Here is a 15,881-nt window from a genome sequence, read left to right on the forward strand (position 1 = left end):
CCTGTCAGAGGTTTTCCCACAACTGCCATGTAGAGGAAGGACCAAAGAACAGCACATATCACAGAATGCCTAAATTAGCTCCTGCCCGTTAATGAGCTTAAACGTGAAATTCATAGAACTCTGAAGTTTGCGTCACTTACAAAGCTCCTCCTTTCTGAATATAATCATACTTTAGCAAGAAAGCACCTCTAAACAATTATTCTCAAATACATATTACATGATGCCATGGAATAATTGTAAATTACCACATAGTTCTTGACATCCACTATGATGCTTGCTCATGAAAGAAACCACAGATGCTGAATCGATAGAGATTAAAATCTCTCCTCATCCTTTTAAAGGAAACAGGAGGCAAGTTATCTGAGAAGAAACTAAGCTGAGGCTCTCTGCAGGCCTTCCTGCCTTCAATTTCTATTCCAACCCAGTGAACAACATAATTTGTGGTGTTTTCTTCTATTTCCAAAAGGGTTTGTGATCAGACACCAGAAAACAGAGCTCCAATTATCTAGCATTACAGAATTCCAGCATTAAGGTTTAAATTTACCTGCAGATCATTTCTCTCATTTACGTCCTTCCAAGGCCAAAAAAAATGAGGATCAAGGTCCCACAGCTGGTATGGCAAAGTGTAAGTCTTCACACTGCCAGTTTAAGATTCTTTTCACTGCCCTCCACATTGTCTATTACAAGCCTTCAGTTCTAAATATCCAAATGATGGAGTGTCAACCCCAGTATTATATACTGGATCACAGTCAAGGCAGAAAAGTAAAATCCAGCCATATACACACGGGGCAAGATTGCTCCAGCTTTTCCCCACCATGGACATGTGTACTGTTTCCATATTGTGGATCAGGCAAGATTCATGCAGATTTATTCCACTATGGCATTGGTGTATACTTAGGAAGTTAGGAAAAATAGAACAACATTTAAAAAATAACTCTGGAATACACAATGTGTTGTTAAAAACACTTTGAAAAGATAATAAAAGCACTGAGAAATGATTTTGATCCTTATAGATCTAATTCAGTTATTAGGAGAATATCAATACATTAATGCAGATACCTCTAAAATGGAGTTAATGATGAGATGTTGATTGTTGACATATTAATATATAAGCAAGTATAGTATTATGATCCATTTAGAACTTTCAAAAAGGAATATCCCTAACATGCCTCTAGGAATCAAAATTATAAAAAGTTATTAAAAGACCCACAGGTTCTCAATCAGTAACTCAATCACCATAAGGTTATCACCTAATAATTCCCAATACTCCCAAGGAATTAGCCTCTGATCAAAACAGCAGACACTCAATCTGCACCCAGTCTGTGTGTACCATTTAGTGATTCTTGGTTAATATCAAGACTCTTCCACAGCTGGGTTAAATTATGATCATGGCCAGATGCCAAAGGCTTTTTCTACCTTGGGATTAACCATGGCAACCACTCCTTACTCCCCACCTAAAGGCAAGTAAGGAGGTAACTCATACAGGCAAGGAGTCCAACTTGAAGGAAGCAGCACTGGTGAGTGTTTTCTGAGTTATGTTCTCTCATCAGCCAAAGGACCTTAGCCAATCTGCTTAACTTCTCTGTGCTGAGTTTTCCTCTCCTGCAAAATGATGATAATATCTACTTCATAACATTTTCCTGAAGATCAAATCAATGAGATAAAGTGTGAAAGCACCAGCAGTATCTAGAATATGGCAGCTCTCTACAAATGATACCTATTATTATACTATATGGAGGTATGATTTATCCATACAAGAACAATAATGTAGGTTCCACATCAGAATATATGTATGATATAAAACACTGTTTACCAAGAATGGTTATGCTGTATGGGAGACTCACCCCTGGGAAGAATTTCAGCATCAATAAATTTAATGGCTTCGACTGCTGATAACTGTGTGCTGTTTCCACAAAAAGTCATTTCCCCCTTCTTATTACTATAGTATCTTAAATCCACGACTAACTCACTCCAGTGAGTTAAAAGGTAAGCACTAACTGGAGAAGGCAACAAAATAAGCCATTATCAATGAATTTCACTTCAGCAAAGTAGAGTATCAAATTCTTTCGCTGATCAGCAAAAGAGTACTGACTCAGGGCAGAGGTTTAAGACAGAACATAAACTTTCACTACTTAGCTATAATGCCAATAAATGGCCTCAAAGCTATCCTGACTAAGGTTTAAGAAAGGACCTAGTCGCTCTGCTAGGGGACAGAGTAACAGGGTTCTATCAGTTCTAGTGTATTAATCATGAATGCTCATCACAAAGAGAGAATGAGTTTGAACAACTGTCCTAACTAACCAAAAGAGACTGATTAGTCTTTAGGTTTCTGGACTAGCCTTGTGGAATATTAAATATTTATCAGAAGACAATTAGTCACTCAATTAATAAGATTTCTATGACACAAGTCAATGTTCCTCAGTCATGTCCAACAACCAACCAGTTCAGAGTGTTATAAACCTCAAGATTACTTTGATGCCACAGTCTTTCAGCTTTTAATAATCTTTCCTATGCACAGTGCCTATATGTTCATCAGGATGCTTTTTGCTAAGTGACAGAAATCCAGCTTAGATTAGTTTAAGCAACATGAAAATATATAGGGAGCATACTAAAGTATCCTACGATATTAAAGGATTGACCACTTAAACTGCAGGAAGTATGTATCTCTCTACGGTCTGACCCTCTCACTATAGACTGGCTTTCTTCTCTGGGCAGTAAATCTGCTATTATAAGCTCCTGGGTTTCACATCTTATAAATTTCCCAGAAAAAATGAACGGACTCCTTCTCAATTCACTTGCAAACTTCAGGGGAAGGACCAGCTTGAGTCAGATGTCCACTCCTGGCCAGTCCATTGTGACCCTAGTAAGAGAAAAGATGGGAGTAGCGAAGGGGCAGGGTCACATAAAGAACAAGGTGGTGCCCACAGGAAGCTTGAGCCATTCCCAAAGGAAAGGGGTTGTTGTTCCCAGAAGAAAGGCTGAGGGGAGGGTTGTATAAACAACAATGGCAGACTGCTATAGGTATATATCAATACATGCAATTTTTATTTCAACAATCAGCATGGTATGAAAACATACATGTTCTTTCATTTTGTAAATAAACCTTCACCAAACTTAACCATGGGCCGTAAATTTTATAATCATTCAAGTCAGGTAACCTAATGTATTCCTGACCTTCCCAGCTCACTATTTCCACCATTCCCACCTCCAGACTCTTAGCTGGAACACAATAAACCTCCTAAGTAGCAACTTCTACAGGAGGGAGTACATTCACAGTGATTGCACAGCCACGCTTCTCTTGTTTAGAGAAGCCCTCAGGCAAGAATTATTTTCTTTATTATTTTAGGTTTCTAATTTTGGCCTCAGATAACCTAAGAAGTTTTTGCAATGCAGTTTTATTACTGGAAACAATTTCATTATAAGAGAATATTAAGCAACTGTAAGAATGAAGTCAAAAGGCCAGTATCGACATATAAATATATTCCTATCTTACAATCCTGCCTACTTAGATATAGCAACTTCTGAAGTAGCAAAACAGACCTAACAGAAACATTAAAATATTTTTAATTACCTCATATTAGCATTTGTAATTATTTCCTCCAAAAACATGTATGCTGACTTTGACATTTGCAGTACACAGAGTATTTTCAAAGTGCTGGTTCTGGGGTTTACAAAATGGCTGAGAATGAATCTTTTATTGCCCTCTTCCTCTCGAGTTAAATGATTTTTTAATATTACTTGATATGCCATAAATCCTTACCTGTTTAAATCATGTGACCATATAATACATGACCTTTGAAAAACAAATGCCTCACCCATACTCATGCTCAAGAAAACAATCTCCCAGAATATTAGTCATGTCTGACCTCTCTTCTTGGGTGACCAGATGTCTCCAGGGTTCAGGTGCTAGACTGGGTACAATAGGCCCCCAGGTATGAAATGGAAGAACTGGTCTTCCCCAATGCCACAGGAACAAGGGAAGGAGAACCAGATGCAAACCAAAGAGAGATTAGACAAAGGAACCTGCACCAGTTAGAGAAACAGTACAAAGATTGTGAGTCGGGAGTGCAGGTTTAATGAAAGAGCTAGTAAAGTTGAAGAAGAGCCAGTGAGGCCAAATCACGGTAAAAGAGCTAGAACCCTTAATTTTTTTGAGAGAAATCATTTTTGCTACCCCAAATCTTACAACTCAAGTGTCACTTGGAGTTTGGGTCTCCCACCAAAGCTCTGCCCCAAATTTCTGAGGATTCCTTAGATGTGTGTAAGGTAAGGATGAGGGCAGAACTTGTATTCTCAAAATCAGCTCTTCATCTACTTGCACAGCTCCCTCTCTGTTCTCCACCAGTAGACCCAATGTGAAGCTCAAGCTTTCTTGAGTTCCCCATCCATTTCTCCACTCACATAAAGCTTCCATGAATATGAGACTTTATCAGTTATTCAAAGGGAGGTGTAAAAGGAGTTTACATGACAGCAAAGTAAACAATTTCAAGTAGAACACTGAACATCTCTCCTCTTAAATTATCTTTTGGCCACCCTAACACCGGATTATTTCCACAGGTCTCTTCACCCAACTTTGCAGCAACTGCAAGCTTCTTTTTCCTCCCTCCTTTCTCTATTTACCTCCTTCAAAGAGCACAACAAACTCCCCTCCTTAGGTCAGGTGTCAACTTAACCATTCCCCTCTCCTACCTTGGGTCTAGCCTCCAATGTGTTCTCCAGTTTTGTTTTATGCCTCTACATGGATTATCAAGGCATTCACAGATAGAGTTTTTCTCCCTTCAGAAGAACTTGGGTGACTACTGTTAAGATCATGGATTTAACTTCTAACTCTCATTACACAAGACTGAAGTGGAATCATTGGTCCCTGAATGCAGCTAATAAGGAGAAATGAGCTTGAGTGGCTCTCCACTCCATAATCTAGGGATATGGCAGCATGACTAGGGAGAGGCTCCACCTGTTCATGCACAAGTCTGGGCATCTGAACACAGTCTGGGAAGAGTTCTCAGCAGCTTCTCTGGTCTCTCTAGTTGTGGAACTGATTTCCCCTTTCAGAAACAAATTCTGACTTTTGGTTCATTAGAAGAGATACTTACAGGCAGATGTTGATCATCTTTGAAATCTCAGGTAAGTCAGCTCTGATCTCACATTCCACACTGCACCGAGCTGGCTTATAGGACCTCTTGCCCCTGAACCCTCTCCCTACTGTGCCTGGCAGGCCCTGGAATACAGAGAAGCAGGAGAACTTTCTGTAAAGTCATGTTCTAAATCTGGTCTGATTCTGCTGAAATCACAGACAACACTAGCTCATGAAAATGAGCAAAAATACAGAGATACAGAACTAGAAACGAGACAGATCTTCGGAGATCGTAGTAACACAAGGAACACAACACTGTTTACACCAAAAACCCTCTGCCCTTTTGGAGTTCGTGGATTCATTTGACCAGTTAAATACTTTATGACAATCTAATCGAGACATAAACTTTGACCACTGGATATTTGGTGCCCCTTATACCATGTGATCTGAAGACACATTGCCCATCAAAATGACAAATGGGCTTCATGTATAAAAGTAAGTTCACCCATTCATTCATTGATTAATTCAACAAATATATATTGAGTGCCTACCATGGGCCCACCAGCTTAAGCTCATGGGTTTAAGCCTCTTGAAAGCTCCTGGCATGATTCTATCCACCCATTTAAAAAGTTACACATTACAGGAGAGGTTACACTTTCCAAAATGCATGTGAAATCCACATTAAAATTAATACTATCCTGGCTAGCGATCACAATGGGCCTGTCAAAAGAGCAAGGCATCAGTTCACCCTCAGTTCCACTCCCTTTCCCTAAAACAATCTGGTTCTTAACTGTTCCTAAGAGGCATCTTAGAGTTAATATACCAAAATTAAAAATTTTTAGTTTCTCTCTAAACCTGTTTCTACCTCAATGTTCTCAGTAAATGGTATCACCTCTCACTCAGTTGAAAGGTGACCTTGGAGTCATATTTGAGTCTTCTCTCTCTCTCTCACTTCCAATATCCAAGGATCCATCAGCAAGTCCTTTCTGTTCTACCCCAAATCCCATCTACTATCCAGCATCCCATTTCTCATCATCCCTGCTACTACCACCAAACTGAAGCCAACATCACTTTCAACCTGGACAACTGTAACATTTTCTAACTGGTCTGCTCATTCACTCTTAACCTCTTACAAAATTCATTCTAGCAGCTGGAAATTAAATCCAAATACATCCTCTACAGTTCAATGGCTTTTCATCACATTTGAAATAAAATCTCAACTTTACACGGCTACAAAGGGCCTGTCTCCATTATTCTCAGCCTTGACTGCTTATCAGAATTACCTGATATTACAGAATTACCTAAGGAGCTTTTAAAAATAACTGTCACCCAGATTAATTAAATCAGAGTCTCTGGAGGTGGGCTCTGGCATTGTTTGTTTTTTAAGTATGCTTTCAGAATAGAGGACCCCTGTCCTCCATGGCCTGCCCACTGTCTATCTTCCTCTCTTAGTTCAGCTGCTGCCATTCTCCCCTCCAGTCATTACTCTGCAGCCTCACTAGCCTCTTTGCTTCCTTCAATCCACAGTTTCTCTGCTTTATCTGGAAAGCTCTTCTTCATTCCTACCCTCTTCTTCCACCACTGATCGTCTTCACAACATTGGTCCCTTCTCATCCATCATTCAGTTCTTTACCCAAATATCACCTCTTTGGAAGTTTTCTAGGACCACTCAGTGCCCTACACCAGTGGGTCTCAAAGTGTGGTCTCTAGAGCAGCAGCAACAACAGCACCCAACAGCTTGTTAAAAATGTAAAATTCTGGGCCCCACACCAGGCCTCTACTGAATCAGAGACTCTGAGGGAGGGGCTCAACAATCTGTTTAAATAAGTCCTACAAGTGATTCTGGTACACATTAAAGTTTAAGAAGCACTATTATGCATGTGTATGTACATGTGTGTACACATAATGGGTGTACATATGTATCATATGTATATATATATATATATTTATCTGACTACCCCCACCCTTCTACTCTTATTTTTTTTTAATATCTGTATTGGAGTATAATTGCTTTACAATGGTGTGTTAGTTTCTGCTTTATAACAAAGTGAATCAGTTATACATATACATATATCTTCCCTCTTGCATCTCCCTCCCTCCCACCATCCCTATCCCACCCCTCTAGGTGGTCACAAAGTACCGAGCTGATCTCCCCATGCTATGTGACTGCTTCCCACTAGCTATCTATTTTACGTATGGTAGTGTATATATGTCCATGCCACTCTCTCACTTTTTCACAGCTTATCCTTCCCCCTCCCCATGTCCTCAAGTCCATACTCTAGTAGGTCTGCGCCTTTATTCCCATCTTGCCCCTGGTGCTTCATGTCTTTTATGTTTGTTTTTTTAGATTCCATATATATGTGTTAGCATACGGTATTTGTTTTTCTCTTTCTGACTTACTTCACTCTGTATGACAGACACTAAGTCCAACCACCGCACTACAAATAACTCAATTTCGTTTCTTTTTATGGCTGAGTAGTATTCCATTGTATAAATGTGCCACATCTTCTTTATCAATTCATCTGTCGATGGACACTTTGGTGGCTTCCATGTCCTGGCTATTGGAAATAGAACTGCATTGAACATTGTGGTACATGACTCTTTTTGAATTATGGTTTTCTCAGAGTATATGCCCAGTAGTGGGATTGCTGGGCCATATGGTAGTTCTATTTTTACTTTTTTAAGGAACCTCCATACTATTCTCCATAGTCGCTCTATCAATTTACATTCCCACCAACAGAGCAAGAGGGTTCCCTTTTCTACACACCCTCTCCAGCATTTATTGTTTGTAGATTTTTTGACGATGGCCATTCTGACCGCTCTGAGATGATATCTCATTGTAGTTTTGATTTGCATTTCTCTAATGATTAATGATGTTGAGCATTATTTCATGTGTTTGTTGGCAATCTGTAAATCTTCTTTGGAGAAATGTCTATTTAGGTCTTCTGCCCGTTTTTTTTTTGTTTTGTTTTGTTTTGTTTTGTTTTGTTTTTTTTGCGGTACGCGGGCCTCTCACTGTTGTGGCCTGTCCCGTTGTGGAGCACAGGCTCCGGACGTGCAGGCTCAGTGTCCGTGGCTCACGGGCCCAGCCGCTCTGTGGCATGTGGGATCTTCCCGAACTGGGGCACAAACCAGTGTCCCCTGCATTGGCAGGCGGACTCTCAACCACTGCGCCACCAGGGAAGTCCTCCTGCCCATTTTTTGATTGGGTTGTTTGTTCTTTTCATATTGAGCTGCATAAGCTGCTTGTAAATTCTGGAGATTAATCCTTTGTCAGGTGCTTCATTTGCAAATATTTTCTCCCATACTGAGAGTTGTCTTTTCATCTTGTTTGTGGTTTCCTTTGCTGTGCAAAAGCTTTTAAGTTTCATTAGGTCCCATTTGTTTCTTTTTGTTTTTATTTTCATTTCTCTAGGAGGTGGGTCAAAAAGGATCTTGCTGTGATTTATTTCATAGAATGTTCTGCCTATGTTTTCCTCTAAGAGTTTTATAGTGTCTGGCCTTCCATTTAGGTCTTTAATCCATTTTGACTTTATTTTTATGTATGGTATTAAGGAGTGTTCTAATTTCATTCTTTTACATGTAGCTGTCCAGTTTTCCCAGCACCACTTATTGAAAAGGCTGTCTTTTCTCCATTGTATATTCTTGCCTCCCTTATCAAAGATAAGGTGAACATATGTGTGTGGGTTTATCTCTGGGCTTTCTATCCTGTTCTATTGATCTATATTTCTGTTTTTGTGTCAGTACCATACTGTCCTCATTACTGTAGCTTTGTAGTATAGTGTGTAGTATAGACAGGGAGCTTGATTCCTCCAGCTCGGTGTTTCTTTCTCAAGATTGCTTTGGCTATTCGGGGTCTCTTGTGTTTCCATACAAATTGTGAAATTTTTGGTTCTAGTTCTGTGAAAACTGCCAGTGGTAGTTTGATAGGGATTGCATTGAATCTGTAGATTGCTTTGGGTAGTAGAGTCATTTTCACAATGTTGATTCTTCCAATCCAAGAACATCGTATATCTCTCCATCTATTTGTATCATCTTAAATTTCTTTCATCAGTGTCTTATAATTTTCTGCATACAGGTCTTTTGTCTCCTTAGGTAGGTTTATCCTTAGGTATTTTATTCTTTTTCTTGCAATGGTAAATGGGAGTGTTTTCTTAATTTCACTTTCAGATTTTTCATCATTAGTGTATAGGAATGCCAGAGATTTCTGTGCATTAATTTTGTTTCCTGCTACTTTACCAAATTCTTTGATTAGCTCTAGTAGTTTTCTGGTAGAGTCTTTACGATTCTCTACGTATAGTATCAAGTCATCTGCAGTGGCAGTTTTACTTCTTCTTTTCTGATTTGGATTCCTTTTACTTCTTTTTCTTCTCTGATTGCTGTGGCTAAAACTTCCAAAACTATGTTGAATAATAGTGGTGAGAGTGGGCAACCTTGTCTTGTTCCTGATCTTAGTGGAAACAGTTTCATTTTTAACCACTGAGGAAGATGTTGGCTGTGCGTTTGTCATATATGGCCTTTATTATGTTGAGGTAAGTTCCCTCTATGCCTACTTTCTGGAGGGTTTTTACCATAAACGGGTGTTGAATTTTGTTGAAAGCTTTCTCTGTATCTATTGAGATGATCATATGGTTTTTCACCTGCAAGTTGTTAATATGGTGTATCACATTGATTGATTTGCATATATTGAAGAATCTTTGAATTCCTGGGATAAGCCCCACTTGATCATCGTGTATGATCCTTTTTAATGTGCTGTTGGATTCTGTTTGCTAGTATTTTGTTGAGGATTTTTCCATCTATGTTCATCAGTGATATTGGCCTGTAGTTTTCTTTCTTTGTAACATCTTCTAGTTTTTGTATCAGGGTGACGGTGGCCTGGTAGAATGACTTTGGGAGTGTTCCTCCCTCTGCTATATTTTGGAAGAGTTTGAGGAGGATAGCTGTTAGCTCTTCTCTAAATGTTTGATAGAATTCGGCTGTGAAGCCATCTGGTCCTGGGCTATTGTTTGTTGGCAGATTTTTAATCACAGTTGCAATTTCAGTGCTTGTGATTGGTCTGTTTATATTTTCTATTTCTTCCTGGTTCAGTCTCAGAAGGTTGTGCTGTTCTAAGAATTCGTCCATTTCTTACACGTTGTCCATTTTATGGCATATAGTTGCTTGTAGTAATCTCTCATGATCCTTTGTATTTCTGCAGTGTCAGTTGTTACTTCTCCTTTTTCATTTCTAATTCTATTGATTTGAGTCTTCTCCCTTTTTTTCTTGATGAGTCTGGCTAATGGTTTATCAATTTTGTTTATCTTATCAAAGAACCAGCTTTTAGTTTTATTGATATTTGCTATCGTTTCCTTCATTTCTTTTTCATTTATTTCTGATCTGATCTTTATGATTTCTTTCCTTCTGATAAACTTGGCATTTTTTTGTTCTTCTTTCTCTAATTGCTTTAGGTTCAAGGTTAGATTATTTGCGATGTTTCTTGTTTCTTAAGGTAGGATTGTTGTGCAATAAACTTCCTTTTTAGAACTGCTTTTGCTGCATCCCATAGGTTTTGGGTCGTCATGTTTTCATTGTCATTTGTTTCTAGGTATTTTTTGATGTCCTCTTTAATTTCTTCAGTGATCTCTTGGTTATTAAGTAGTGTATTTTTTAGCCTCCATGTGTTTGTATTTTTTACAGTTTTTTTTTCCAGTAATGATATCTAGTCTCATAGCATTGTGGTCAGAAGAGATACTTGATATCATTTCAATTTTCTTAAATTTACCAAGGCTTGTTTTGTGACCCAAGATATGATCTATCCTTGAGACTGTTTCATGAGCATTTGAGAAGAAAGTGTATTCTGTTGTTTTTGGATGGAATGTCCTACAAATATCAATTAAGTCCACCTTGTTTACTGTAACATTTAAAGCCTGTGTTTCCTTATTTTCATTTGGATGATCTGTCCAGTGGTGAAAGTGGGGTGTTAAAGTCCCCTACTACGATTGTGTTACTGTCAATTTCCCCTTTTATGGCTGTATTTGCTTTATGTATTGAGGTGCTCCTATGTTGGGTGCATAAATATTTACAATTGTTATATGTTCTTCTTGGATTGATCCCTTGATCATTATGTAGTGTCCTTCTTTGTCTCTTCTAATAGTCTCTATTTTAAAGTCTACTTTGTCTGATATGAGAATTGCTACTCCAGCTTTCTTCTGATTTCCATTTGCATGGAATATCTTTTTCCACCTCCTCACTTTCAGTCTGTATGTGTCCCTAGGTGTGAAGTGGGTCTCTTGTACACAACATATGTACATATTTTGTTTTTGTATCTATTCATCCAGTCTATGTCTTTTGGTTGGAGTATTTAATCCATTTACATTTAAGGGAATTATCAATATGTATGTTCTGATTACCATTTTCTTCATTGTTTTGTGTTTGTTATTGTAGGTCTTTTCTTTCTCTTGTGTTTCCTGCCTGGAGAAGGTCCTTTAGTATTTGTTGTAAAGCTGGTTTGGTGGTGCTGAATTCTCTTAGCTTTTGCTTGTCTGTAAAGGTTTTAATTTCTCCATCAAATCTGAATGAGATCCTTGCTGGGTAGAGTAATCTTGGTTGTTGTTTTTTCCCTTTCATCACTTTAAATATGTCCTGCAATTCCCTTCTGGCTTGCAGAGTTTCTGCTAAAAGATCAGCTGTTAACCTTATGGGGATTTCCTTGTATGTTACTTACTACTTTTCCCTTGCTGCTTTTAATATTTTTTCTTTGTATTTAATTTTTGATAGTTTGATTAATATATGTCTTGGTGTGTGTCTCCTTGGATTTATCCTGTATGGGACTCTCTGCACTTCCTGGACTTGATTAACTATTTCCTTTCCCAAATTAGGGAAGTTTTCAACTATAATCTTTTCAAATATTTTCTCAGTCCCTTTCTTTGTCTATTCTTCTTCTGGGACCCCTATAATTTGAATGTTAGTGCATTTAATGTTGTCCCAGAAGTCTCTGAGACTGTCCTCAATTCTTTTCATTCTTTTTTCTTTATTCTTCTCTGCAGTAATTATTTCCACTATTTTATCTTCCAGGTTACTTATCTGGTCTTCTGCCTCAGTTATTCTGCTATTCATCTCTTCTAGAGAATTTTAAATTTCATTTATTGTGTTGTTCATCATTGTTTGTTTGCTCTTTAGTTCTTCTAGGTCCTTGTTAAAGTTTCTTGTATTTTCTCCATTCTATTTCCAAGATTTTGGATCATCTTTACTATCATTATTCTGAATTCTTTTTCAAGTAGACTGCCTATTTCCTCTTCATTTGTTAGGTCTGGTGGGTTATTACCTTTCTCCTTCATCTGCTGTGTGTTTCTTTGTCTTCTCATTTTGCTTAACTTACTGTGTTTGGGGTCTCCTGCAGGCTGCAGGTTCATAGTTCCCATTGTTTTTTGTGTCTGCCCCCAGTGGCTAAGGTTCGTCTGTGGGTTGTGTTGGCTTCCTCGTTGAGGGGACTAGTGCCTGTGTTCATCCAGTCCTGGATGAGGCTGGATCTCGTCTTTCTGGTGGGCAGGTCCACATCTGGTGGTGTGTTTTGGGGTGTCTGTGACCTTATTATGATTTTAGGCAGCCTCTCTGCTAATGGGTGGGGTTGTGTTCCTGTCTTGCTAGTTGTTTGGCATAGGGTGTCCAGCACTGTAGCTTGCTGGTCGTTGAGTTGAGCCGGGCTTTGGTGTTGAGATGGAGATCTCTGGGAGATTTTTGCCATTTGATATTACATGGAGCTGGGAGGTCTCTGGTGGACCAATGTCCTGAACTTGCCTCTCCCACCTCAGAGGCACAGCCCTGATGCCTGGCTGGAGCACCAAGCGCCTGTCATCCACACGGCTCAGAATAAAAGGGAGAAAAAAGAAAAAAAGAAAGAAAAAGAGAAAATAAAATAAAGTTATTAAAATAAAAAATAATTATTAAAAAATTAAAAAGTAATAAAGAAGAAAGAAAGAAGAGAGCAACCATACCAAAAAACTAATCCACCAATGATAACAAGCACTAAAAACTATACTAAAAAAAAGAAAGAAAAAACCAGACAGACAGAACCCTAGGACAAATGGTAAAAGCAAAGCTATACAGACAAAATCACACACAGAAGCATACACATACGCACTCACAAAAAGAGAAAAAGGGAAAAATATATATATATATTGTTGCTCCCAAAGTCCACTTCCTCAATTTGGGATGATTCGCTGTCTCTTCAGGTATTCCACAGATGCAGGGTACATCACGGTGATTGTGGAGATTTAATCTGCTGCTCCTGAGGCTGCTGGGAGAAATTTCCATTTCTCTTCTTTGTTCGCACAGCTCCCGGGGTTCAGCTTTGGATTTGGACCCGCCTCTGTGTGTAGGTCACCTGAGGGCGTCTGTTCTTCGCTCAGACAGGACGGGGTTAAAGGAGCAGTTGCTTCAGGGACTTTGGCTCACTCAGGCCGGGGGGGGGGGGGGGGGGGGGGAAGGGAGGGGCATGGAGGGCGGGGCGAGCCTGGATCACGGGGCCCTGGCAGTGGCGGGCTGCACAGGCTCCCGGGAGGGGAGGTGTGGATAGTGACCTGTGCTCGCACACAGGCTTCTTGGTGGCAGCAGCAGCAGCCTTGGCATCTCATGCCCGTCTCTGGGATCCGCACTGTTAGGCGCGGCTCGCGCCCATCTCTGGAGCTCCTTTAATCGGCGCTCTGAATCCCCTCTCCTCGCGCACCAGGAAACAAAGAGGCAAGAAAAAGTCTCTTGCCTCTTCGACAGCTCCAGACTTTTTCTCGGACTCCCTCCCGGCTAGCCGTGATGCACTAACCCCCTGAAGGCTGTGTTCACGCCGCCAACCCCATTCCTCTCCCTGCATCCAACCGAAGCCCGAGCCTCAGCTCCCAGCCCCGCCCGCCCCAGCGGGTGTGAGCAGACAAGCCTCTCGGGCTGGTGAGTGCCGGTCGGCCCTGATCCTCTGTGCGGGAATCTCTCTGATTTGCCCTCCGCACCTCTGTTGCTGTGCTCTCCTCCGCGGCCCCTAAGCTTCCCCCCTGCGCCACCCGCAGTCTCCGCCCGCGAAGGGGCCTCTAGTGTGTGGAAACCTTTCCTCCTTCACAGCTCCCTCCCACTGGTGCAGATCCGGTCCCTATACTTTTGTCTCTGTTTTTTCTTTTCCCTACCCAGATACGTGGGGGTTTCTTGCCTTTGGGGAGGTCTGAGGTCTTCTGCCAGCGTTCAGTAGGTGTTCTGTAGGAGCTGTTCCACGTGTAGATATATTTCTGATGTATCTGTGGGGAGGAAGGCGATCTCCGCGTCTTACTCTTCCGCCATCTTGAAGCTCCTCCTCAAATCAATTTTCCCTCTACTCTTTATTACCTGATTTTATCTTCTTCCTATGAGTCATCTGAAATTCTTGTTTAATTTTTTAATTGACTGTCCCTACCCCCAAAATACAAGCTCCATGGAAACTTGTGTTCACTCCTATATGTTCTATGATTACAATAGTATCTGACACACAATAAGTATTCAATAAATATTTATTGAATAAATGAACCTACAAACAAACCAATGTAGTCTCTTTCTCCCCCAGAAGCCCTAAGGGTTTATTCTGTCTTGTTTTATTTTCCACTAGAGAGGAAAGAAGATGTGCACGGGAATCTACAGAAGTTCTCAGAAAACAACATCAAAATCCAACAGAATGGCCATGCACCAGCCAACTCTGGTTCTTTCAGAAGGGAGCCTTTTTTAATGTTGAACATGCTTAGTTCACATGAATGTGAGGTAACTGCTACCTGTGATTAATGCAGAGCTCGAAGTCCTCATTACATTTCAAGTACCTGCCAAGGCATTTTTCCAAGGAAACAAAATACAGAGGAAGGGCATTCAAGAGGGTATCTTGAAAGCAGAGATAGAGAGGCAGCTTGGTACTCAGGTCAGAGGCCAAGATAATCCTACTCCCAAAGGCTATTCTCCCTTGACTCTGAAAACAGTGGTTATGTGTTCACATGGGTCTCTTCCCACCCTCCACCCATACCACTTTTCCCAATAAATGAAAACTATCTTTTATTTCATTTAAGTTTCTTTAAATTATAGTAAGGACCTTTGCAATTCTATACATACCATTTGTAACTTTTTTTTTTTCTGTGAATAGCCTGTTCCTATAGTTTTCTTTTAGGCTGTTTGCCATTTTCCAATTGACTGACAATTAAGTTTATTCATCTTTCATATGTGCTGTCAATATTTTTCCCAGTTTGTGTTTCACTCTTGACTTTGTTTTGATTCCTCCCCCAAGTCAAAACTTAAAATTTTATTTTGTCAAATGTGCCAATCTTTTACTTTAAGGTTTCTTATTTTTATGTCAATAAATAGGAAAGCTTCCTCTACTCCAAATACATTAAAATATTCACCCATATCTCCTACCAGTACTTCTATGGCTCTTTCTTTCTTTCTTTCTTTTTTTGGTTTAAATCTTTGATCCATCTGGAGTTCATTTTGGTGTGAAGGTTGAGGAAAGTTTCTAGTATTATTTTTTTCCAAATAACAAATCCATTTGGGAAACTCTGTAACTTGGCATTTAGCATAGAAAAATTATATACATGGTTGACACTCAATTTCTGTCTGTTAAATTGAATTATCAGAAGGGTGATGAAGCTACAAAATAGCTATGGAACACACACAACAACACAGCCCCAAAAAAGTGTGTTCATATGTGACATTAATGTATGTTAATGTACATCTTAATAAGAAAAGTAGACAGGTATGAACCAATACCAATTTGGTGATCACTATGACAACAAGAGTAACAATAATAATAACTACTGTTTATTGAGCACTTATG

This window comes from Delphinus delphis, chromosome 7, assembly GCF_949987515.2.
Source record: "Delphinus delphis chromosome 7, mDelDel1.2, whole genome shotgun sequence".
In the NCBI taxonomy this organism is placed as follows: Eukaryota; Metazoa; Chordata; class Mammalia; order Artiodactyla; family Delphinidae; genus Delphinus; species Delphinus delphis.